The following is a 27,116-nucleotide window of genomic DNA, read 5'->3' on the forward strand; positions in this document are numbered from 1 at the left end:
AACAAGGCTTCTGTTGACCAGATATGTAAGGCAGCGACTTGGTCTTCACTGCACACTTTTGCCAAATTTTACAAATTTGATACTTTTGCTTCTTCAGAGGCTATTTTTGGGAGAAAGGTTTTGCAAGCCGTGGTGCCTTCCATTTAGGTGACCTGATTTGCTCCCTCCCTTCATCCGTGTCCTAAAGCTTTGGTATTGGTTCCCACAAGTAAGGATGACGCCGTGGACCGGACACACCTATGTTGGAGAAAACAGAATTTATGCTTACCTGATAAATTACTTTCTCCAACGGTGTGTCCGGTCCACGGCCCGCCCTGGTTTTTTAATCAGGTCTGATGAATTATTTTCTCTAACTACAGTCACCACGGTATCATATGGTTTCTCCTATGCATATTTCCTCCTGTACGTCGGTCGAATGACTGGGGTAGGCGGAGCCTAGGAGGGATCATGTGACCAGCTTTGCTGGGCTCTTTGCCATTTCCTGTTGGGGAAGAGAATATCCCACAAGTAAGGATGACGCCGTGGACCGGACACACCGTTGGAGAAAGTAATTTATCAGGTAAGCATAAATTCTGTTTTTGTACAAGCTTTGGTTCGTATAAAACCTGTCATTAAGTCAATTTCTCCTCCTTGGAGTTTGAATTTGGTTCTGGGGGCTCTTCAAGCTCCTCCTTTTGAACCCATGCATTCATTGGACATTAAATTACTTTCTTGGAAAGTTTTGTTCCTTTTGGCGATCTCTTCTGCCAGAAGAGTCTCTGAATTATCTGCTCTTTCTTGTGAGTCTCCTTTTCTGATTTTTCATCAGGATAAGGCGGTGTTGCGAACTTCTTTTCAATTTTTACCTAAGGTTGTGAATTCCAACAACATTAGTAGAGAAATTGTGGTTCCTTCATTATGTCCTAATCCTAAGAATTCTAAGGAGAAATCGTTGCATTCTTTGGATGTTGTTAGAGCTTTGAAATATTATGTTGAAGCTACTAAGTCTTTCCGAGAGACTTCTAGTCTATTTGTTATCTTTTCCGGTTCTAGAAAAGGCCAGAAAGCTTCTGCCATTTCTTTGGCATCTTGGTTGAAATCTTTAATTCATCATGCCTATGTCGAGTCGGGTAAAACTCCGCCTCAAAGGATTACAGCTCATTCTACTAGGTCAGTTTCTACTTCCTGGGCGTTTAGGAATGAAGCTTCGGTTGATCAGATTTGCGAAGCAGCAACTTGGTCCTCTTTGCATACTTTTACTAAATTCTACCATTTTGATGTGTTTTCTTCTTCTGAAGCAGTTTTTGGTAGAAAAGTACTTCAGGCAGCGGTTTCAGTTTGAATCTTCTGCTTATGTTTTCATTAAACTTTATTTTGGGTGTGGATTATTTTCAGCAGGAATTGGCTGTCTTTATTTTATCCCTCCCTCTCTAGTGACTCTTGCGTGGAAAGATCCACATCTTGGGTAGTCATTATCCCATACGTCACTAGCTCATGGACTCTTGCTAATTACATGAAAGAAAACATAATTTATGTAAGAACTTACCTGATAAATTCATTCTTTCATATTAGCAAGAGTCCATGAGGCCCACCCTTTTTGTGGTGGTTATGATTTTTTTGTATAAAGCACAATTATTCCAATTCCTTATTTTATATGCTTTCGCACTTTTTTCTTATCACCCCACTTCTTGGCTATTCGTTAAACTGATTTGTGGGTGTGGTGAGGGGTGTATTTATAGGCATTTTGAGGTTTGGGAAACTTTGCCCCTCCTGGTAGGAATGTATATCCCATACGTCACTAGCTCATGGACTCTTGCTAATATGAAAGAAATTAATTTATCAGGTAAGTTCTTACATAAATTATGTTTTTTGCTGCTCTGGTGTCTGGCGGATGTGCCAGATGTTCTATCTTTTTGTCAGGCCCTGGTCAGAATCTGGCCTGTGTTTTAACCTGTTACTCCTTCTTGGAGTCCTAATCTTGTTCTTTAAGTTTCGCAGCAGGCTCCGTTTTGAGCCATTGCATTCCATAGATACTGTGTTATCTTGGAAGGCTTTGTTTCTTTTTGCTATCTCTTCTTCTCAGGAGAGTCTCGGAACTCTCAGCTTTGCAGTGTGATTCTCTTTACCTTATCTTTCATGCAGATAAGGCGGTTCTTTGTTTTTAATTAGGGTTTCTCCCTATTGTGGTTTCGGATAGATATTTTAATCAGGGATTTGTTGTTCCTTCTCTCTGTCCCAATCCTCCTCCTCTTTTGAAACGTCTGTTGCACAACTTGGTTGTGCATGCTCTAAATTCTTCTTTCAGGCGACTAGGTTTTTGCCTGTTTGTTTTTTTCTCAGGGAAGTGTAAAGGTCAGTAGGTTTCTGCTACTTCTCTTTCCCTTTGGTTGAGAAGTATTATTTGTTTTGCTTATGAGTCTGCTGGTCAACAGCCTCCTGAGAGAATTACAGCTCATTCTACGAGGGCTGTCTCCTCTTCTTGGGTTTTCAAGAAGAGGCTTCTGTGGATTGGTTTTGCGAGGCTGCACCTTGGGTCCTCTCTGCCTATTTTTTCAAAAATTTTTTCCAATTTGATCCTTTTGTCTCGGCTGAGATTTCTTTTGGGAGAGTGGTTCTTCAAGTGGTGGTGCCTTGTGTTTAGGTCTGCCTGTCTTGTTTTCCCTCCCTATTCATTCTGTGTCCTCTAGCTTGGGTATTGGTTCCCACTAGTAACTGAATTATGTTGTGGACTCTCCATATCTTCGTAAAGAAAGACATTTATCAGGTAAGCACAAATTCTGTTTTCTTTCCTGATATGAAGAGTCCACAACCCCACCCTTTATTAAGACAGTTATTTTTGACTAAATCTCAGGCACCTCTACACCATTGTGTTATTTCTTTTTCCATGTCCCTTTGGTCAAATGACTGGGGATTTATAGGTAGGGGAGTGACATTTAACCACTTTGCTGTGGTGCTCTTTGCCTCCTCCTGCTGGCCAGGAGTGATATTCCCACTAGTAATTGAATGACGTTAGGGACTCTCCATATCCATAAAGAAAGAAACTTATCAGGTAAGCATACATTCTGTTTTCTCACTTTCTAATGGCTTGTTGACTAGAGAGACAGGGTGAGCAACCAGATTGCCAGCAGGGGACCCTCACAGGCAGAAGGGGTTAATAATACCTTTATTTTATGTTATTCAGAGGCAATCTGTAAAGTAAAGGGACATTTTAGATGGAGGTCATACTCTTTATGGGGGCACATATGGTGCTCAGAGATGGCACCTGGCCCTCCGACTGGACTTTACTGTTCGGACCCGGTGTGCGCTGCTGCCAGCTGATATGGGGCAGTTTGTGAGAGGAGACTGTTTGTCTCAACACTCCAAGAAACCAATTTTTTTCAGGCTCCTATAAGTGTTCGGTAACTCTTAGATAAACTTAATCATTACGAGTGCTGTCAGAAGCGCTATCACGCACAGGACCTGCGACGATGTGTGTGTTACTGACTCCTGCCCCAGGCAGTTTTAGCGCCATCCCCACCTCTCCCTATATGAGTGCTCAATGGCTAGTTGCTAGAGTGGAGCGGCAGCATGTGAGTCCTTGTCTGATACGTAGATGTGAGGCACCTTAGACGGAGCATTTATAACGTAGGAATTTGGGCAGAATTATTGGGAAATAGCTGTGGGGTAACACAGCAATTATTAGTTACATTAAATATGTTTTCTTTTTTATGACACAATGAGTCCACGGATCATCTTAATTGCTAATGGGATATTCACCTCCTGGTCAGCAGGAGGCGGCAAAGAGCACCTCAGCAGAGCTGTTAAATAGCTTCTCCCCTCCCTCCCACTCCAGTCATTCTCTTTGCCTACGTTAGTGATAGGAAGTGGCAAAGTGAGGTGTTAGATTAGATTCTTCAATCAAGAGTTTATTATTTTAAAGTGGTACAAGATTGTGCTGCTTTGTCCTAGGGTGTAGCCGTAGTCCATATCAGTCTCTTCAGTAGGGCATTGGTGGCTTTAGAGCGATGGGAACTTGTGGGACATAATTCTCACTGCTCCTCCCATATTATTGCTGCCCTAACCCTGAAAACCTGAGGAATATTTATTCAGGAATTTCCATTTCTTCACACGTCCATGTGGTGGATAGGACCCCTCAAACCTGGTGAACTGCCTTTGCTGTCAGGCAGACATATGAGGTAAGTGCTATGTTATTTTCCTGGGACACTCAGAGGAAAAGGAGCACTTTACTATATAACATTACACTATGTAAAGGGCTTATGGTGTTAGGCACTTTATTATGGGGACAATGAAAGCTCTCAGAGTCTGAGAGAACTTAAGCAGGCACTGGGGCTGGGAGACGAGCATTTTTCATGGCTCTGGTGGTTTTACTCTCATGGCGGTGTTTTTAATACAAAATAACGGCCGGGAGAGTATTTTTTTTTTCCTTTTAGCCACGCCCACGATGGGCAGATCTTCCTGTATTTCGCGCTTTTTCACTGCGCCTCTATCTGCAGACACAGTCAGGCCAGATAATAGTCTTTGCCTAGAAGCGCATGTTTCTTACTAAACAGGATTGTTTGCCAGGAGGGAGAAAGAGGTCTCCGGTCTTGCAGTCAGGTAGGCACCTCAGCAAAGCTGCTGAGGTGTAGGGGTGTCATTTTTATTAGTTTATGGTCGTTTGGGTACGTTTTTTACACACGCAGTAAAAAAGTTACACTTTTAAATTTAAAGGGACAGTAACATTTTCTTCTACAAGATATGACGAGTCCACAGATTTCATCCTTACTTGTGGGATATTAACCTCCTGCTAACAGGAAGTGGCAAAGAGCACCACAGCAGAGCTGTATATATAGCTCCTCCCTTCCCTCCACCCCCAGTCATTCTCTTTGCCTGTGTTAGTAATAGGAAGAGGTAAAGTGAGGTGTTAGTTTTAGATTCTTCAATCAAGAAATTTTTTATTTTAAAATGGTACCGGTGAGTACTATTTTCCTCAGGGAGAAATCGTCAGTCTGGATTCCCAAGAAGAATGAAGAGATTATTTTTCTGCCCTGATGTTGATGATCTTGGCAGACGTTACTAAGATCCATTCTGGTTCCCACAGAGCTTCTGAAGGTAGTGCAAGAAAAATCTTCAGTGTGGAGACTGGTGTCATGCTACAAGCAGCATTGAGGTATGTTCAGTCTTTTATTTCTGAGGAGACTTGTTATATCAGAACTGGCTGACATTATTCCCTGTAGGGGAAGGGGTAAGCAGTAGACCTATATGGGTTATGGTGGTACTGAAATTACCGGTTTATATATTGATTACTATGTTATGTGACTGAATATGGACTTGACACTGGGAGAGGCAGCTGAGAGACTTTCTATTTTTATTATTTAGCATAGTGATATGTTTGGGTGAAGAAATTAGGGGACCACATGGTTTATGAAAACCGCTTCCCATGCGGTTATGGAGACAGTTAATGCGACGCCCATGGTGGGTGTCGCCTATTTCGCGCGCTCAGACGCGCAGTTTTCTCCTCACTAGAAGGCAGCAGGCACTAGCTCCAGTGGGGCCTAAGTTTGAGTTTGTCACCGGATCGTTATTGACTCAGTCTTGAGTACCCTGGGGGCAGGTAGGCGCCACAGCAGAGCTGTGGCGAGGTGCAGGGGCTTTTATCGTTTTTTAAAGTTTATTTACAAATAAAGACACTTTAAAATGTGATTTAGCATTTTTTCTCAGATTGTGCAATAATTTTTGGCTAATTTGAACTGTTTATTATAATTTTTTAGTGCTGAAAGTCGTTTTTGGTGCAATACAGAAAAATTGTTGCGCTTTTATTATTTAAAGGCGCAGTACATTTTTCTTCTGTTATGTGTGATCAGTCCACGGGTCATCATTACTTCTGGGATATTATCTGCTCCCCTACAGGAAGTGCAAGAGGATTCACCCAGCAGAGTTGCTATATAGCTCCTCCCCTCTACGTCACCCCCAGTCATTCTCTTGCACCCAAAGACTAGATAGGAGGTGTGAGAGGACTATGGTGATTATACTTAGTTTTTAGAACTTCAATCAAAAGTTTGTTATTTTACAATAGCACCGGAGCGTGTTATTACCTCTCTGGCAGAGTTTGAAGAAGAATCTACCAGAGTTTTTCTTATGATTTTAACCGGAGTAGTTAAGATCATATTGCTGTTTCTCGGCCATCTGAGGGAGGTAAAAACTTCAGATCAGGGGACAGCGGGCAGTTGAATCTGCATTGAGGTATGTAGCAGTTTTTATTTTCTGAATGGAGTTGATGAAAAAATCCTGCCATACCGTTATAATGAACATGTATGTATACTCTACACTTTAGTATTCTGGGGATGGTATTTCACCGGAATTACTCTGTAAAAGTACATTAAACCTTTTATTAGGTATTTTTCATGTTAAACGTTTTTGCTGGAATGTAGAATCGTTTGCATTAATGAGGTACTGAGTGAATAAGTATTTGGGCATTATTTTTCCACTTGGCAGTTTGCTTGTGTTAATTATGACAGTTTCGTTTCTCTCTCACTGCTGTGTGTGAGAGGGAGGGGCCGTTTTTGGCGCTCTTTGCTACGCATCAAAAATTTCCAGTCAGTTTTTCTGCATGATCCGGTTCATCTCTAACAGAACTCAGGGGTCTTCAAACTTCTTTGAAGGGAGGTAGATTCTCTCAGCAGAGCTGTGAGACTTATATAGTGACTGTGATTTAAAACGTTGCTCTGTAATTTTTATGTTTAAAATTTAATTAGTGTTATTTTACTAATGGGAACAAACCTTTGCTAAAAAGTTGTGTTGTTTGTTAAGAGTGATGCTATAACTGTTTTTCAGTTCATTATTTCAACTGTCATTTAATCGTTTAGTGCTTCTGAGGCACAGTACGTTTTTATTAAATAAAATTGTAACCGAGTTGCATGTTTATTGCTAGTGTGTTAAACATGTCTGATTCAGAGGAAGATACCTGTGTCATTTGTTCCAATGCCAAGGTGGAGCCCAATAGAAATTTATGTACTAACTGTATTGATGCTACCTTAAATAAAAGCCAATCTGTACAAATTGAACAAATTTCACCAAACAGCGAGGGGAGAGTTATGCCGACTAACTCGCCTCACGTGTCAGTACCTGCATCTCCCGCCCGGGAGGTGCGTGATATTATGGCGCCTAGTACATCTGGGCAGCCATTACAGATAACATTACAAGATATGGCTACTGTTATGACTGAAGTTTTGGCTAAATTACCAGAACTAAGAGGCAAGCGTGATCACTCTGGGGTGAGAACAGAGTGCGCTGATAATTCTAGGGCCATGTCTGATACTGCGTCACAGCTTGCAGAGCATGAGGACGGAGAGCTTCATTCTGTAGGTGACGGTTCTGATCCAAACAGATTGGATTCAGATATTTCAAATTTTAAATTTAAATTGGAAAACCTCCGTGTATTACTAGGGGAGGTCTTAGCAGCTCTCAACGATTGTAACGCTGTTGCAATACCAGAGAAAATGTGTAGGTTGGATAAATACTTTGCGGTACCGGCGAGTACTGACGTTTTTCCTATACCTAAGAGATTAACTGAAATTGTTACTAAGGAGTGGGATAGACCCGGTGTGCCGTTCTCACCCCCTCCAATATTTAGAAAGATGTTTCCAATAGACGCCACCACACGGGACTTATGGCAAACGGTCCCTAAGGTGGAGGGAGCAGTTTCTACTTTAGCTAAGCGTACCACTATCCCGGTGGAGGATAGCTGTGCTTTTTCAGATCCTATGGATAAAAAATTAGAGGGTTACCTTAAGAAAATGTTTGTTCAACAAGGTTTTATATTACAACCCCTTGCATGCATCGCGCCGATCACGGCTGCGGCAGCATTTTGGATTGAGTCTCTAGAAGAGAACCTTAGTTCAGCTACGCTGGACGACATTACGGACAGGCTTAGAGTCCTTAAACTAGCTAATTCATTCATTTCGGAGGCCGTAGTACATTTAACCAAACTTACGGCTAAGAATTCAGGATTCGCCATTCAGGCACGCAGGGCGCTGTGGCTAAAATCCTGGTCGGCTGATGTAACTTCTAAGTCCAAATTACTTAATATACCTTTCAAGGGGCAAACTTTATTTGGGCCCGGTTTGAAAGAAATTATTGCTGACATCACAGGAGGTAAGGGCCACGCTCTACCTCAGGACAAAGCCAAAGCTAAGGCTAGACAGTCTAATTTTCGTCCTTTTCGGAATTTCAAAGCAGGAGCAGCGCCAACTTCCACTGCACCAAAACAGGGAGGAGCTGTTGCTCGTTACAGACAAGGCTGGAAGCCTAACCAGTCCTGGAACAAGGGCAAGCAGGCCAGTAAACCTGCTGCTGCCTCAAAGACAGCATGAACCGAGGGCCCCCGATCCGGGACCGGATCTAGTGGGGGGCAGACTCTCTCTCTTCGCCCAGGCTTGGGCAAGAGATGTCCAGGATCCCTGGGCGCTAGAGATCATATCTCAGGGATACCTTCTAGACTTCAAATTCTCTCCCCCAAGAGGGAGATTTCATCTGTCAAGGTTGTCAACAAACCAAATAAAGAAGGACGCGTTTCTACGCTGTGTACAAGATCTATTATTAATGGGAGTGATCCATCCGGTTCCGCGGTCGGAACAAGGACAAGGGTTTTACTCGAACCTGTTTGTGGTTCCCAAAAAAGAGGGAACTTTCAGGCCAATCTTGGATTTAAAGATCCTAAACAAATTCCTAAGAGTTCCATCGTTCAAAATGGAAACTATTCGGACAATCTTACCCATGATCCAAGAGGGTCAGTACATGACCACAGTGGATTTAAAGGATGCTTACCTTCACATACCGATTCACAAAGATCATTACCGGTATCTAAGGTTTGCCTTCTTAAACAGGCATTACCAGTTTGTAGCCCTTCCATTCGGATTGGCTACGGCTCCAAGAATCTTTACAAAGGTTCTGGGTGCTCTTCTGGCGGTACTAAGACCGCGAGGAATTTCGGTAGCTCCGTACCTAGACGACATTCTGATACAAGCTTCAAGCTTTCAAACTGCCAAGTCTCATACAGAGTTAGTTCTGGCATTTCTAAGGTCGCATGGATGGAAAGTGAACGAAAAGAAGAGTTCTCTCTTTCCTCTCACAAGAGTTCCATTCTTGGGGACTCTTATAGATTCTGTAGAAATGAAGATTTATCTGACAGAAGACAGATTAACAAAGCTTCTAAATGCATGCCGTGTCCTTCATTCCATTCAACTCCCGTCAGTAGCTCAATGCATGGAGGTGATCGGCTTAATGGTAGCAGCAATGGACATAGTTCCCTTTGCACGCCTACATCTCAGACCGCTGCAATTGTGCATGCTGAGTCAGTGGAATGGGGATTACTCAGATTTGTCCCCCACTCTGAATCTGGATCAAGAGACCAGAAACTCTCTTCTATGGTGGCTTTCTCGGCCACATCTGTCCAGGGGGATGCCGTTCAGCAGGCCGGACTGGACAATTGTAACAACAGACGCCAGCCTTCTAGGTTGGGGCGCTGTCTGGAATTCTCTGAAGGCTCAGGGACAATGGAGTCAGGAGGAAAGTCTCCTGCCAATAAACATTCTGGAATTGAGAGCAGTTCTCAATGCCCTTCTAGCTTGGCCCCAGTTAAAGACTCGGGGGTTCATCAGGTTTCAGTCGGACAACATCACGACTGTAGCTTACATCAACCATCAAGGAGGGACAAGAAGCTCCCTAGCAATGATAGAAGTATCAAAGATAATTCGCTGGGCAGAGTCTCACTCTTGCCACCTGTCAGCAATCCACATCCCGGGAGTGGAGAACTGGGAGGCGGATTTCTTGAGTCGCCAGACTCTTCATCCGGGGGAGTGGGAACTTCATCCGGAGGTCTTTGCTCAAATACTTCAACGTTGGGGCAAACCAGAGATAGATCTCATGGCGTCTCGCCAGAACGCCAAACTTCCTCGCTACGGATCCAGATCCAGGGATCCGGGAGCGGTTCTGATAGATGCTTTGACAGCACCTTGGAACTTCAGGATGGCTTATGTGTTTCCACCCTTCCCACTGCTTCCTCGATTGATTGCCAAAATCAAACAGGAGAGAGCATCAGTGATTCTAATAGCGCCTGCATGGCCGCGCAGGACTTGGTATGCAGATCTAGTGGACATGTCATCCTGTCCGCCTTGGTCTCTACCTCTAAGACAGGACCTTCTGATTCAGGGTCCATTCAAACATCAAAGTCTAACTTCTCTGAAGCTGACTGCTTGGAAATTGAACGCTTGATTTTATCAAAACGTGGTTTTTCTGAGTCGGTTATTGATACCCTGATACAGGCTAGGAAGCCTGTTACCAGAAAGATTTACCATAAAATATGGCGTAAATACCTATACTGGTGTGAATCCAAAGATTACTCCTGGAGTAAGGTTAGGATTCCTAGGATATTGTCGTTTCTACAAGAAGGTTTAGAAAAGGGGTTTATCGGCTAGCTCATTAAAGGGACAGATCTCAGCTCTGTCCATCTTGTTACACAGGCGTCTGTCAGAGAATTCAGACATCCAGGCCTTTTGTCAGGCTTTAACTAGGATCAAGCCTGTGTTTAAAACTGTTGCTGCGCCATGGAGTTTAAACTTAGTTCTTAACGTTTTACAGGGTGTTCCGTTTGAACCCCTTCATTCCATTGATATAAAATTGTTATCTTGGAAAGTTCTATTTTTAATGGCTATTTCCTCGGCTCGAAGAGTCTCTGAGTTATCAGCCCTACATTGTGATTCTCCTTATCTGATCTTTCACTCAGACAAGGTAGTTCTGCGTACTAAACCTGGGTTCTTACCTAAGGTAGTCACTAACAGGAATATCAATCAAGAGATTGTTGTTCCATCCTTGTGTCCAAATCCTTCTTCAAAGAAGGAACGTCTTCTACACAATCTGGATGTAGTTCGTGCCCTCAAGTTCTACTTGCAGGCAACTAAAGATTTTCGCCAAACTTCTTCCCTGTTTGTCGTTTATTCTGGACAGAGGAGAGGTCAAAAAGCTTCTGCTACCTCTCTCTCTTTTTGGCTTCGTAGCATAATACGTTTAGCCTATGAGACTGCTGGACAGCAGCCTCCTGAAAGAATTACAGCTCATTCCACTAGAGCTGTGGCTTCCACCTGGGCCTTTAAGAATGAGGCCTCTGTTGAACAGATTTGCAAGGCTGCAACTTGGTCTTCGCTTCATACTTTTTCCAAATTTTACAAATTTGACACTTTTGCTTCTTCGGAGGCTATTTTTGGGAGAAAGGTTCTTCAGGCAGTGGTTCCTTCTGTATAATGAGCCTGCCTATCCCTCCCGTCATCCGTGTACTTTTGCTTTGGTATTGGTATCCCAGAAGTAATGATGACCCGTGGACTGATCACACATAACAGAAGAAAACATAATTTATGCTTACCTGATAAATTCCTTTCTTCTGTTGTGTGATCAGTCCACGGCCCGCCCTGTTTTTTAAGGCAGGTACATATTTTTTAAATTATAATTCAGTCACCACTACACCCTTGGTTTCTCCTTTCTCGTTGGTCTTTGGTCGAATGACTGGAGGTGACGTAGAGGGGAGGAGCTATATAGCAACTCTGCTGGGTGAATCCTCTTGCACTTCCTGTAGGGGAGCAGATAATATCCCAGAAGTAATGATGACCCGTGGACTGATCACACAACAGAAGAAAGGAATTTATCAGGTAAGCATAAATTATGTTTTTTTGGAAAATTCTTTGAATCAATAAAGAAGGTTAAAAGCGACTATTGTGGCTATTGCTAGTCTGTTTAACATATCTGAACTTGAGGAAACTCCTTGTTCTATGTGTTTGGAGGCCATTGTGGAACCCCCTCTTACTTTGTGTACCTCTTGTACTGAAAGGGCCTTACAATGTAAAAAGCATATTTTATGTAAAGAAAGTGTGCCTAAGGATGATTCTTAGTCTGAAGAGAATCAAGATATGCCGCCTAATTCTCCCCAAGTGCCACAACCTTTAACGCCCACCCAAGCAACGCTGAGTTCCTCAACCGCGTCTAATTCTTTTACTCTGCAGGATATGGCTGCAGTTATGTCAACTACCCTTACAGAGGTATTGTCTAAGTTACCAGTGTTACAGGGCAAACGCAGTAGGACAGGAATCAATGTGAATACTGAGTCCTCTGATGCTTTGTTGGCTATTTCTGATATACCCTCACAGGGATCTGAGTTGGGGGTCAGGGAACTTTTGTCTGAGGGAGAACTTTCGAAATCGGGAAGTGTGTTACCTCAGACAGATTCGAACGTCGTGTCCTTTTAAGCTGGAACACCTCCGCCTGTTACTTCGGGAGGTCTTAGCGACTCTGGATGACTGTGATCCTATTACGGTACCACCAGAGAAATTGTGTAAAATGGACAAATATCTAGAAGTTCCCGCTTACGCTGATGTTTTTCCGGTTCCTAAGAGAATCTCGGAGATTATCAAGGAGTGGGACAGACCGGGTATACCGTTCTCTCCTCCTCCTATTTTTAAGAAAATGTATCCCACATCGGACACCATTCGGGACTCTTGGCTGACAGTCCCTAAGGTGGAGGGAGCTATATCTACCCTGGCTAAGCGTACAACTATTCCTATTGAGGACAGCTGTGCTTTCAAAGACCCTATGGATAAGAAATTTGAGGGTCTTCTAAAAAAGTTATTTATTCATCAGGGTTTCCTTTTACAACCGACAGCCTGCATTGTTCCAGTTACTACTGCAGCTGCTTTCTGGTTTGATGCCTTAGAAGGACTGAGACTCCTTTAGAGGATATTTTAGATAGAATTAAGGCTCTCAAGCTGGCTTATTCTTTTATCACAGATGCCGCCTTTCAAATTGCTAAGTTGGCGGCTAAAAATGTAGGATTTGCCATTTTAACACATAGAGCGTTATGGTTAAAATCGTGGTCTGCCGATGTGTCATCTAAGTCAAAGCTCTTGGCTATTCCTTTCAAAGGTAAGAGCCTATTCGGGCCTGAGTTGAAGGAAATCATTTCTGACATTACTGGAGGTAAAGGTCATCTTCTACCTCAGGATAAGACTGTTAAGATGAGAGGTAAACACAATAATTTTTGTTCCTTTCGGAACTTTAAAGTACCCTCTTCTTCCTCTTCCTCCACAAAACAGGAAGGGAATTTTGCTCAGGCCAAGTCCGTCTGGAAACCAGGCTTGGAACAAGGGTAAACAGCCCAAGAAGCCCGCTTCTACTACGAAGACAGCGTGAAGGGGTGGCCCCCGATCCGGGACCGGATCTAATAGGGGGCAGACTTTCTCTCTTTGCCCAGGCTTGGGCAAGAGATGTTCAGGACCCCTGGGCACTGGAAATCGTGACCCACGGGTATCAACTGGAATTCCAATGTTTTCTCCCAAGAGGGAGATTTCTTCTTTCACGATTGTCTGTAGACCAGATAAAAAGAGAGGCGTTCTTACATTGTGTAAAAGACCTCTTTACTATGGGAGTAATTCGTCCCGTTCCAAGACTGGAACAGGGACAGGGGTTTTACTCAAATCTTTTCGTGGTTCCCAAAAAAGAGGGAACGTTCAGACCTATTTTAGATCTCAAGAGTCTAAACAAGTTTCTCAGAGTCCCATCTTTCAAGATGGAGACTATTCGAACAATTTTACCAATGATCCAGGAGGGTCAATATATGACTACCGTGGACTTGAAGGATGCATACCTTCATATCCCTATTCACAAGGATCATCATCGGTACCTAAGGTTTGCCTTCCTGGACAAACATTTTCAGTTCGTGGCTCTTCCCTTCGGGTTGGCCACAGCACCCAGGATCTTCACAAAGGTTCTAGGGTCCCTTCTGGCGGTTCTCAGGCCGCGGGGCATAGCAGTGGCACCTTATCTGGACGATATTTTGATTCAGGCGTCGACTTATCATCTAACAAAGTCTCATACAGACATAGTGTTGTCCTTTCTGAGAACTCACGGTTGGAAGGTGAATCTAGAAAAAAGTTCACTAATTCCACAGACAAAGGTTTCCTTCTTGGGAACTCTGATAGATTCTATAGCCATGAAGATTTTTCTGACGGAGGTCAGAAAGTCAAAGATTCTAAATACATGCCGAGCCCTTCAGTCCAATCCTCGACCATCAGTGGCTCAGTGCATGGAGGTAATTGGATTGATGGTGGCGGCAATGGACATCATTCCATTTGCTTGGTTTCATCTCAGACCACTGCAACTGTGCATGCTCGGACAGTGGAATGGGGAACTATGCAAATTTATCTCCTCCGATAAATCTGGACCAGGAGACCAGAAACTCTCTTCTTTGGTGGTTGTCGCCGGATCATCTGTCCCAAGGAACGTGTTTCCGCAGACCCTCATGGGTGATAGTGACAACGGACGCCAGTCTACTAGGCTGGGGTGCAGTCTGGAATTCCCTGAAGGCTCAGGGTGTATGGACTCAGGTGGAGTCTCTACTTCCAATCAATATTCTGGGATTGAGAGCAATATTCAATGCGCTTCAGGCGTGGCCTCAGTTGGCTTTGGCCAAATTCATCAGATTCCAGTCAGACAACATCACGACTGTGGCTTTATATCAATCATCAGGGAGGAACGAGGAGTTCCTTAGCTTTGACATAGGTATATAAGATAATTCGATGGGTGGAGGCCCACTCTTGTTCTCTGTCAGCAATCTACTTCCCAGGAGTGGACAACTGGGAAGCAGACTTTTTAAGCCAACAGGCATTTCATCCGGGGAGTGGGAACTCCATCCGGAGGTCTTTGCCTCTCTGATTCTCCGATGGGGCAGACCGGAATTGGATCTGATGGCGTCTCGACAGAATGCCAAGCTCCCAAGATATGGATCCAGGTCAAGGGATCCTCAGGCGGAACTGATAGATGCCTTGGCAGTGCCTTGGTCGTTCAACCTAGCTTATGTGTTTCCACCGTTTCCTTTCCTTCCCCGGGTGATTGCTCAGATCAAACAGGAGAGTGCTTCGGTAATTCTAATCGCGCCGGCGTGGCAACGCAGGACTTGGTATGCAGATCTAGTGGACATGTCCTCTCTGCCTCCGTGCAAACTTCCATTGAGACAGGACCTTCTCATTCAAGGTCCTTTCCAACATCCAAATCTAATTTCTCTGCAGCTGACTGCTTGGAGATTGAACGCTTGATTTTATCTAAGCGGGGGCTCTCTGATTCGGTCATTGATACTCTGATTCAAGCACGTAAACCTGTTACTAGAAAGATTTATCATAAGATATGGTGTAAATATCTTTGTTGGTGCAAATCCAAGGGCTACTCATGGAGTAAAGTTAGGATTCCCAGGATTCTGTCTTTTCTCTAAGAAGGATTGGAGAAAGGGTTTGTCCGCAAGACAGATGTCTGCTTTGTCAATTTTGCTACACAAACCTTTGGCAGATGTTCCAGACGTTCAGTCTTTTTGTCAGGCTCCAACCAGAATTAAGCCTGTGTTTAGACCAATTGCTCCACCCTGGAGTTTGAATTTAGTTCTTAATGTTCTTCAAGGGGTTCCTTTTGAACCCATGCATTCCATAGATATTAAGTTGTTATCTTGGAAAGTTTTGTTTTTGGTTGCTATTTCTTATGCTCATAGGGTTTCTGAGCTTTCAGCGTTACAATGCGATTCGCCTTATCTTATTTTCCATTCTGATAAGGTGGTTTTACGTACCAAACCTGGTTTCCTTCCTAAGGTTGTTTCTAATAAGAATATTAATCAGGAAATTGTTGTTCCTTCATTATGTCCTAACCCTTCTTCTAAGAAGGAGCGTGTTGCATAACCTGGACGTTGTCCGTGCCCTGAAGTTTTACTTGCAGGCGACTAAGGATTTCCTTCAATCATCTTCATTATTCATTGTGTTTTCTGGAAAGCGTAGGGGGTCAGAAAGCTACGGCTACCTCTTTCTTTTTGTCTGAAGAGTATCATCCGTCTGGCATATAAGACTGCTGGACAGCAGCCTCCTGAAAGAATTACGGCTCATTCTACTAGGGCTGTGGCTTCCTCATGGGCCTTTAAAAACAATGCTTCTGTTGAACAGATTTGCAAGGCTGCAACTTGGTCGTCTCTTCACACTTTTTCCAAATTTTACAAATTTGATACTTTTGCTTCTTCTGGGGCTGGTTTTGGGAGAAAGGTTCTTCAAGCAGTGGTGCCTTCCATTTAGGTTCCTGTCTTGTCCCTCCCTTTCATCCGTGTCCTGTAGCTTTGGTATTGTATCCCACAAGTAAGGATGAAATCTGTGGACTCGTCATATCTTGTAGAAGAAAAGGAAATTTATGCTTACCTGATAAATTAATTTCTTCTACGATATGACGAGTCCACGGCCCACCCTGTTATTTTTAAGACAGGTTTAGATTATATTATATTTTTTTATAAACTTCAGTCACCTCTGCACCTTTGGCTTTTCCTTTCTCTTCCTAACTTCGGTCGAATGACTGAAGGTGGAGGGAAGGGAGGAGCTATATATACAGCTCTGCTGTGGTGCTCTTTGCCACTTCCTGTTAGCAGGAGGATAAATCCCACAAGTAAGGATGAAATCCGTGGACTCGTCATATCGTAGAAGAAATTAATTTATCAAGTAAGCATACATTTCCTTTTTCCACTCAAACTTTTTTGTGTCAAAATTAAAGTTTTTATTGCATAATTATATTATTGTGATTCAGTATGGACCAAGGGGACTTGCAAGATGTCACTTGCTCCTTGTGTTTTGATGCAAACGTGGAACCACCAATCCCTTTCTGTCCCTCATGTATTGAGTGGACTTTAAATTATAGCGAAAAGATTTTTTCTGAGCAAAACTTTTCAAAAGCGGATGCAGTCCAAGAGTCTAATGACGAGGTTCAAGGTATGCCGCAGCTTTGTCCCCAAGCGTCCCAAATTTTACCGCCCGCACAAGCAATGCCCTGCACTTCTGCTCTAGCTCCCGCTGGATTTACCTTAAAAGACATAGCTTCTCTCATGTCTTCTACAATTTCTGATGCATTGTCTGCTTTTCCAATGTTGCAGGGCAAACGTAAGAGGAAAACCAGACATTCAGTAAGTGAGGTTTCTGACGCAATTGTTGCAATTTCGGAGGTACCCTCCCAAGGACCTGAAGAGGAGGGTACTGCTGTACCATCTGAAGGTGAAATTTCAGATTCAGAAAGCCTGCCTCTGACGGACTCTGAGGTTGTATCTTTTAGGTTTAAACTAGAGCACCTCCGTCTGTTACTTAAACAGGTTTTAGTTACTTTGGACGACAGTGACTCCACGGTAGTGGTTGTCCCTAAGAAGTCTAGTAAACTGGACAAATATTTTGAGGTTCCTTCTTACTCAGATGTATTTCCAGTCCCAAAACGAGCTTCTGAGATCATTACTAAGGAGTGGGAGAGACCGGGCATACCTTTTTCTCCCTCTCCTATTTTTAAGAAGATGTTTCCCATAGCTGACTCTATAAAGGAGGCTTGGCAAACTGTTCCTAAGGTGAAAGGGGCCGTTTCCACCTTAGCCAAGAGAACTTCTATTCCCATAGAGGATAGTTGTGCCTTCAAAGATCCTATGGACAAAAAGTTTGAGGGTCTACTCAAAAAGATATATGTTCACCAGGGCCTGCAATGGCAACCAACTGTGTGCATTGCTACCGTCGCTAGTGCAGCGGCGTATTGGTTTGATGCACTGTCTGAGGCTCTAAGGACAGAGACTTCCTTGGATAAGATCCAAGATAGGATAAAAGCTCTTAAAGTAGCTAATGCCTTTATTACGGACGCTTCCCTTCAAGTTATTAAGCTGGGAGCTAAGATTTCGGGTTTCTCTATCCTAGCTCGCAGAGCCTTGTGGTTAAAACCTTGGTCTGCGGATGTTTCCACTAAGTCTAAGCTTCTGGCTATTCCTTACAAGGGGAAGACCTTTTTTGGACCTGGCCTAACTGAAATTATATCTGATATCACGGGAGGTAAGGGTCATCTTCTCCCTCAAGATAAGAGAAACAGAATAAACGGCAGAGTAATTTTCGTTCCTTTCAAAATTTCAAGGGAAATGCTTCTTCTTCCTACTCTAAGCAGGAACAATATAAACCTGCATGGAGACCTAACCAGTCTTGGAGTAAGGGAAAACAGTCCAAGAAGCCGGCTATTGAATCCAAGACAGCATGAAGGGCATGCCCCCGATCCGGGACCGAATCTTGTTGGGGGAAGACTTTCCTTCTTCGCTCAGGTTTGGGTTCGGGATGTTCAGGATCCCTGGGCAATATAAATAGTGTCCCAGGGATACAAACTAGAGTTCAAAAGTTTTCCTCCCAGAGGCAGGTTTCTGATTTTCAAGATTATCTGCAAACCAGACAAATAGAGAGGCGTTCTTACACTGAGTAGGAGACCTCTCCGCCCTGGGAGTGATTGTTCCCGTTCCAGTACAGGAACAGGGTCAGGGTTTTTATTCCAATCTGTTCGTGGTTCGCCAAAAAAGAGGGAACCTTGAGACCAATTTTAGACCTCAAGAGTCTAAACAAATTTCTCAGGGTATCGTCCTTCAAGATGGAAACTATTCGTTCCATTCTTCCCTTGATCCAGGAGGGTCAATTTATGACAACAGTGGATTTAAAGGATGCTTACCTACATGTTCCTTTTCACAGGGATCATCACAAGTTCCTAAGGTTTGCCTTCCAGGACAAACACATCCAGTTCGTGGCTCTTCCTTTTCGGTTCTGGGGTCACTGTTGGCGGTGCTTCGGTCACGGGGCATTGCGGTGGCATCTTATCTGGATGACAGCCTGGTCCAGACGCCATCCTTTCAACAAGCAAGGTCCCACACGGAAATGTTGTCCTTCCTGCGATCTCACGGATGGAAGGTAAATTTTGAAAAGAGTTTCTTAGTTCCATATACAAGGGTAACTTTCTTGGGAACCATAATAGACTCCCTGTCTATGAAGATTTTTCTGACAGAAGTCAGGAAATCAAAGATTATCGATACTTGCCTAGTCCTTCAGTCTACTCCCCGGCCGTCAGCGGCTCAGTGTATGGAGGTAATCGGGCTGATGGTGGCGGCAATGGACATCATCCCGTTTGCTCGGTTCTACCTCAGACCTCTGCAGTTAAGCATGCTCAGACAATGGAACGGAGATTATGCAGACTTATCTCCTCGAATAACAGGAGACAAGGGATTCTCTTCAATGGTGGTTGTCTCTGGATCATCTCTCCCAGGGAACCTGCTTTCGCAGACCATCTTGGGTGATTGTGACAACAGACGCCAGCCTTCTAGGGTGGGAAGCAGTCTGGGGCTTCCTAAAAGCTCATGGAGTTTGGACTCAGTCAGAGTCTGTTCTCCCTATAAACATTCTAGAACTGAGAGCGATCTTCACTGCCCTTCTGGCCTGGCCCCAGTTAGCCTCGGTCCGGTTTATCAGGTTCCAGTCGGACAACATAATTTCAGGGGCTTACATCAATCATCAGGGAGGAACGAGGAGTTCCTTAGCGATGACAGAGGTAACCAAAATAATCCAGTGGGCGGAAGCCCACTCTTGTTGTCTATCGGTGATCCACATCCCAGGGGTGGACAACAGGGAGGCGGATTTCCTGAGCAGGCAGACCTTTCATCCGGGCGAGTGGAAACTGCATCCAAAAGTGTTCTCCAGCCTGATTCTCAAGTGGGGTCAGTCGGAATTGGATCTCGTGGCATCCCGACAGAATGCCAAGCTCCCGAGATACGGGTCGAGGTCCAGGGACCCCCAGGCAGAGCTGATAGATGCTCTGGCGATCCCTTGGACCTTCAGTCTTGCATACCTATTTCTTCAGTTTGCTCTTCTTCCTCTGGTCATTGCTCGAATCAAACAGGAGAGGGCATCGGTGATCCTCATAGCTCCGGCTTGGCCTCGCTGGATTTGGTATGCAGATCTGGTAGAGATGGCATCTCTGCCCCCTTGGAGACTTCTGTTGAGGAAGGACCCTCTAATTCAGGGGCCCTTTCTTCACCCAAATCTAGTTTCTCTGAAGCTGACTGCTTGAAGATTAAACGCTTAATTTTATCCAAGCAGAGGTTTTCTGACTCGGTCATAGAGACCATGATTCAGGCTTGTAAGCCTGTAACTAGAAGGATTTACCATAAGATTTGGTGTAAATATCTCTATTGGTGCGAATCCAAGGGCTACTCATAGAGTTAGGATTCCTAGAATTATGTCTTTCTTTCATGTAATTAGCAAGAGTCCATGAGCTAGTGACGTATGGGATATACATTCCTACCAGGAGGGGCAAAGTTTCCCAAACCTCAAAATGCCTATAAATACACCCCTCACCACACCCACAATTCAGTTTTTACAAACTTTGCCTCCGATGGAGGTGGTGAAGTAAGTTTGTGCTAGATTCTACGTTGATATGCGCTCCGCAGCAAGTTGAAGCCCGGTTTTCCTCTCAGCGTGCAGTGAATGTCAGAGGGATGTGAGGAGAGTATTGCCTCTTTGAATGCAGTGATCTCCTTCAACGGGGTCTATTTCATAGGTTCTCTGTTATCGGTCGTAGAGATTCATCTCTTACCTCCCTTTTCAGATCGACGATATACTCTTATATATACCATTACCTCTGCTGATTCTCGTTTCAGTACTGGTTTGGCTTTCTACAAACATGTAGATGAGTGTCCTGGGGTAAGTAAATCTTATTTTCTGTGACACTCTAAGCTATGGTTGGGCACTTTGTTTATAAAGTTCTAAATATATGTATTCAAACATTTATTTGCCTTGACTCAGAATGTTCAACTTTCCTTATTTTTCAGACAGTCAGTTTCATATTTGGGATAATGCATTTGATTTAATCATTTTTTTCTTACCTTCAAAAATTTGACTCTTTTTCCCTGTGGGCTGTTAGGCTCGCGGGGGCTGAAAATGCTTCATTTTATTGCGTCATTCTTGGTGCTGACTTTTTTGGCGCAAAAATTCTTTTCCGTTTCCGGCGTCATACGTGTCGCCGGAAGTTGCGTCATTTTTTGACGTTATTTTGCGCCAAAAATGTCGGCGTTCCGGATGTGGCGTCATTTTTGGCGCCAAAAGCATTTAGGCGCCAAATAATGTGGGCGTCTTATTTGGCGCTAAAAAATATGGGCGTCGCTTTTGTCTCCACATTATTTAAGTCTCATTTCTTCTGTTATGTGTGATCAGTCCACGGGTCATCATTACTTCTGGGATATTATCTGCTCCCCTACAGGAAGTGCAAGAGGATTCACCCAGCAGAGTTGCTATATAGCTCCTCCCCTCTACGTCACCCCCAGTCATTCTCTTGCACCCAAAGACTAGATAGGAGGTGTGAGAGGACTATGGTGATTATACTTAGTTTTTAGAACTTCAATCAAAAGTTTATTTTACAATAGCACCGGAGCGTGTTATTACCTCTCTGGCAGAGTTTGAAGAAGAATCTACCAGAGTTTTTCTTATGTTTTTAACCGGAGTAGTTAAGATCATATTGCTGTTTCTCGGCCATCTGAGGGAGGTAAAAGCTTCAGATCAGGGGACAGCGGGCAGTTGAATCTGCATTGAGGTATGTCGCAGTTGTTATTTTCTGAATGGAATTGATGAAAAAATCCTGCCATACCGTTATAATGAACATGTATGTATACTCTACACTTTAGTATTCTGGGGATGGTATTTCACCGGAATTACTCTGTAAAAGTACATTAAACCTTTTCTTAGGTATTTTTCATGTTAAACGTTTTTGCTGGAATGTAGAATCGTTTGCATTAATGAGGTACTGAGTGAATAAGTATTTGGGCATTATTTTCCACTTGGCAGTTTGCTTGTGTTAATTATGACAGTTTCGTTTCTCTCTCACTGCTGTGTGTGAGAGGGAGGGGCCGTTTTTGGCGCTCTTTGCTACGCATCAAAAATTTCCAGTCAGTTTTTCTGCATGATCCGGTTCATCTCTAACAGAACTCAGGGGTCTTCAAACTTCTTTGAAGGGAGGTAGATTCTCTCAGCAGAGCTGTGAGACTTATATAGTGACTGTGATTTAAAACGTTGTTTAAAATTTAATTAGTGTTATTTTACTAATGGGAACAAACCTTTGCTAAAAAGTTGTGTTGTTTGTTAAGAGTGATGCTATAACTGTTTTTCAGTTCATTATTTCAACTGTCATTTAATCGTTTAGTGCTTCTTGAGGCACAGTACGTTTTTATTAAATAAAATTGTAACCGAGTTGCATGTTTATTGCTAGTGTGTTAAACATGTCTGATTCAGAGGAAGATACCTGTGTCATTTGTTCCAATGCCAAGGTGGAGCCCAATAGAAATTTATGTACTAACTGTATTGATGCTACCTTAAATAAAAGCCAATCTGTACAAATTGAACAAATTTCACCAAACAGCGAGGGGAGAGTTATGCCGACTAACTCGCCTCACGTGTCAGTACCTGCATCTCCCGCCCGGGAGGTGCGTGATATTATGGCGCCTAGTACATCTGGGCAGCCATTACAGATAACATTACAAGATATGGCTACTGTTATGACTGAAGTTTTGGCTAAATTACCAGAACTAAGAGGCAAGCGTGATCACTCTGGGGTGAGAACAGAGTGCGCTGATAATTCTAGGGCCATGTCTGATACTGCGTCACAGCTTGCAGAGCATGAGGACGGAGAGCTTCATTCTGTAGGTGACAGTTCTGATCCAAACAGATTGGATTCAGATATTTCAAATTTTAAATTTAAATTGGAAAACCTCCGTGTATTACTAGGGGAGGTCTTAGCAGCTCTCAACGATTGTAACGCTGTTGCAATACCAGAGAAAATGTGTAGGTTGGATAAATACTTTGCGGTACCGGCGAGTACTGACGTTTTTCCTATACCTAAGAGATTAACTGAAATTGTTACTAAGGAGTGGGATAGACCCGGTGTGCCGTTCTCACCCCCTCCAATATTTAGAAAGATGTTTCCAATAGACGCCACCACACGGGACTTATGGCAAACGGTCCCTAAGGTGGAGGGAGCAGTTTCTACTTTAGCTAAGCGTACCACTATCCCGGTGGAGGATAGCTGTGCTTTTTCAGATCCTATGGATAAAAAATTAGAGGGTTACCTTAAGAAAATGTTTATTCAACAAGGTTTTATATTACAACCCCTTGCATGCATCGCGCCGATCACGGCTGCGGCAGCATTTTGGATTGAGTCTCTGGAAGAGAACCTTAGTTCAGCTACGCTGGACGACATTACGGACAGGCTTAGAGTCCTTAAACTAGCTAATTCATTCATTTCGGAGGCCGTAGTACATTTAACCAAACTTACGGCTAAGAATTCAGGATTCGCCATTCAGGCACGCAGAGCGCTGTGGCTAAAATCCTGGTCGGCTGATGTAACTTCTAAGTCCAAATTACTTAGTATACCTTTCAAGGGGCAAACTTTATTTGGGCCCGGTTTGAAAGAAATTATTGCTGACATTACAGGAGGTAAGGGCCACGCTCTACCTCAAGACAAAGCCAAAGCTAAGGCTAGACAGTCTAATTTTCGTCCCTTTCGGAATTTCAAAGCAGGAGCAGCGCCAACTTCCACTGCACCAAAACAGGGAGGAGCTGTTGCTCGTTACAGACAAGGCTGGAAGCCTAATCAGTCCTGGAACAAGGGCAAGCAGGCCAGTAAACCTGCTGCTGTCCCAAAGACAGCATGAACCGAGGGCCCCCGATCCGGGACCGGATCTAGTGGGGGGCAGACTCTCTCTCTTCGCCCAGGCTTGGGCAAGAGATGTCCAGGATCCCTGGGCGCTAGAGATCATATCTCAGGGATACCTTCTAGACTTCAAATCCTCTCCCCCAAGAGGGAGATTTCATCTGTCAAGGTTGTCAACAAACCAAATAAAGAAAGACGCGTTTCTACGCTGTGTACAAGATCTATTATTAATGGGAGTGATCCATCCGGTTCCGCGGTCGGAACAAGGACAAGGGTTTTACTCAAACCTGTTTGTGGTTCCCAAAAAAGAGGGAACTTTCAGGCCAATCTTGGATTTAAAGATCCTAAACAAATTCCTAAGAGTTCCATCGTTCAAAATGGAAACTATTCGGACAATCTTACCCATGATCCAAGAGGGTCAGTACATGACCACAGTGGATTTAAAGGATGCTTACCTTCACATACCGATTCACAAAGATCATTACCGGTATCTAAGGTTTGCCTTCTTAAACAGGCATTACCAGTTTGTAGCCCTTCCATTCGGATTAGCTACGGCTCCAAGAATCTTTACAAAGGTTCTGGGTGCCCTTCTGGCGGTACTAAGACCGCGAGGAATTTCGGTAGCTCCGTACCTAGACGACATTCTGATACAAGCTTCAAGCTTTCAAACTGCCAAGTCTCATACAGAGTTAGTTCTGGCATTTCTAAGGTCGCACGGATGGAAAGTGAACGAAAAGAAGAGTTCTCTCTTTCCTCTCACAAGAGTTCCATTCTTGGGGACTCTTATAGATTCTGTAGAAATGAAGATTTATCTGACAGAAGACAGATTAACAAAGCTTCTAAATGCATGCCGTGTCCTTCATTCCATTCAACTCCCGTCAGTAGCTCAATGCATGGAGGTGATCGGCTTAATGGTAGCAGCAATGGACATAGTTCCCTTTGCACGCCTACATCTCAGACCGCTGCAATTGTGCATGCTGAGTCAGTGGAATGGGGATTACTCAGATTTGTCCCCCACTCTGAATCTGGATCAAGAGACCAGAAACTCTCTTCTATGGTGGCTTTCTCGGCCACATCTGTCCAGGGGGATACCGTTCAGCAGGCCGGACTGGACAATTGTAACAACAGACGCCAGCCTTCTAGGTTGGGGCGCTGTCTGGAATTCTCTGAAGGCTCAGGGACAATGGAGTCAGGAGGAAAGTCTCCTGCCAATAAACATTCTGGAATTGAGAGCAGTTCTCAATGCCCTTCTAGCTTGGCCCCAGTTAAAGACTCGGGGGTTCATCAGGTTTCAGTCGGACAACATCACGACTGTAGCTTACATCAACCATCAAGGAGGGACAAGAAGCTCCCTAGCAATGATAGAAGTATCAAAGATAATTCGCTGGGCAGAGTCTCACTCTTGCCATCTGTCAGCAATCCACATCCCGGGAGTGGAGAACTGGGAGGCGGATTTCTTGAGTCGCCAGACTCTTCATCCGGGGGAGTGGGAACTTCATCCGGAGGTCTTTGCCCAAATACTTCAACGTTGGGGCAAACCAGAGATAGATCTCATGGCGTCTCGCCAGAACGCCAAACTTCCTCGCTACGGATCCAGATCCAGGGATCCGGGAGCGGTTCTGATAGATGCTTTGACAGCACCTTGGAACTTCAGGATGGCTTATGTGTTTCCACCCTTCCCGCTGCTTCCTCGATTGATTGCCAAAATCAAACAGGAGAAAGCATCAGTGATTCTAATAGCGCCTGCATGGCCGCGCAGGACTTGGTATGCAGATCTAGTGGACATGTCATCCTGTCCGCCTTGGTCTCTACCTCTAAGACAGGACCTTCTGATTCAGGGTCCATTCAAACATCAAAGTCTAACTTCTCTGAAGCTGACTGCTTGGAAATTGAACGCTTGATTTTATCAAAACGTGGTTTTTCTGAGTCGGTTATTGATACCCTGATACAGGCTAGGAAGCCTGTTACCAGAAAGATTTACCATAAAATATGGCGTAAATACCTATACTGGTGTGAATCCAAAGATTACTCCTGGAGTAAGGTTAGGATTCCTAGGATATTGTCTTTTCTACAAGAAGGTTTAGAAAAGGGTTTATCGGCTAGCTCATTAAAGGGACAGATTTCAGCTCTGTCCATCTTGTTTCACAGGCGTCTGTCAGAAAATTCAGACATCCAAGCCTTTTGTCAGGCTTTAACTAGGATCAAGCCTGTGTTTAAAACTGTTGCTCCGCCATGGAGTTTAAACTTAGTTCTTAACGTTTTACAGGGTGTTCCGTTTGAACCCCTTCATTCCATTGATATAAAATTGTTATCTTGGAAAGTTCTATTTTTAATGGCTATTTCCTCGGCTCGAAGAGTCTCTGAGTTATCAGCCCTACATTGTGATTCTCCTTATCTGATCTTTCACTCAGACAAGGTAGTTCTGCGTACTAAACCTGGGTTCTTACCTAAGGTAGTCACTAACAGGAATATCAATCAAGAGATTGTTGTTCCATCCTTGTGTCCAAATCCTTCTTCAAAGAAGGAACGTCTTCTACACAATCTGGATGTAGTTCGTGCCCTCAAGTTCTACTTGCAGGCAACTAAAGATTTTCGCCAAACTTCTTCCCTGTTTGTCGTTTATTCTGGACAGAGGAGAGGTCAAAAAGCTTCTGCTACCTCTCTCTCTTTTTGGCTTCGTAGCTTAATACGTTTAGCCTATGAGACTGCTGGACAGCAGCCTCCTGAAAGAATTACAGCTCATTCCACTAGAGCTGTGGCTTCCACTTGGGCCTTTAAGAATGAGGCCTCTGTTGAACAGATTTGCAAGGCTGCAACTTGGTCTTCGCTTCATACTTTTTACAAATTTTACAAATTTGACACTTTTGCTTCTTCGGAGGCTATTTTTGGGAGAAAGGTTCTTCAGGCAGTGGTTCCTTCTGTATAATGAGCCTGCCTATCCCTCCCGTCATCCGTGTACTTTTGCTTTGGTATTGGTATCCCAGAAGTAATGATGACCCGTGGACTGATCACACATAACAGAAGAAAACATAATTTATGCTTACCTGATAAATTCCTTTCTTCTGTTGTGTGATCAGTCCACGGCCCGCCCTGTTTTTAAGGCAGGTGCATATTTTTTAAATTATAATTCAGTCACCACTACACCCTTGGTTTCTCCTTTCTCGTTGGTCTTTGGTCGAATGACTGGAGGTGACGTAGAGGGGAGGAGCTATATAGCAACTCTGCTGGGTGAATCCTCTTGCACTTCCTGTAGGGGAGCAGATAATATCCCAGAAGTAATGATGACCCGTGGACTGATCACACAACAGAAGAAAGGAATTTATCAGGTAAGCATAAATTATGTTTTTTCATTGCTTCTGGTTGCTAGAAGCTTGTTCTTTGGCATTTTTTCCCATTCCTGAAACTGTCATTTAAGGAATTTGATCAATTTTGCTTTATATGTTGTTTTTTCTCTTACATATTGCAAGATGTCTCACGTTGCATCTGAGTCAGAAGATACTACAGGAAAATCGCTGTCTAGTGCTGGATCTACCAAAGCTAAGTGTATCTGCTGTAAACTTTTGGTAGCTATT

The sequence above is a fragment of the Bombina bombina genome, unplaced genomic scaffold, assembly GCF_027579735.1.
Source record: "Bombina bombina isolate aBomBom1 unplaced genomic scaffold, aBomBom1.pri scaffold_582, whole genome shotgun sequence".
Lineage (NCBI taxonomy): Eukaryota > Metazoa > Chordata > Amphibia > Anura > Bombinatoridae > Bombina > Bombina bombina.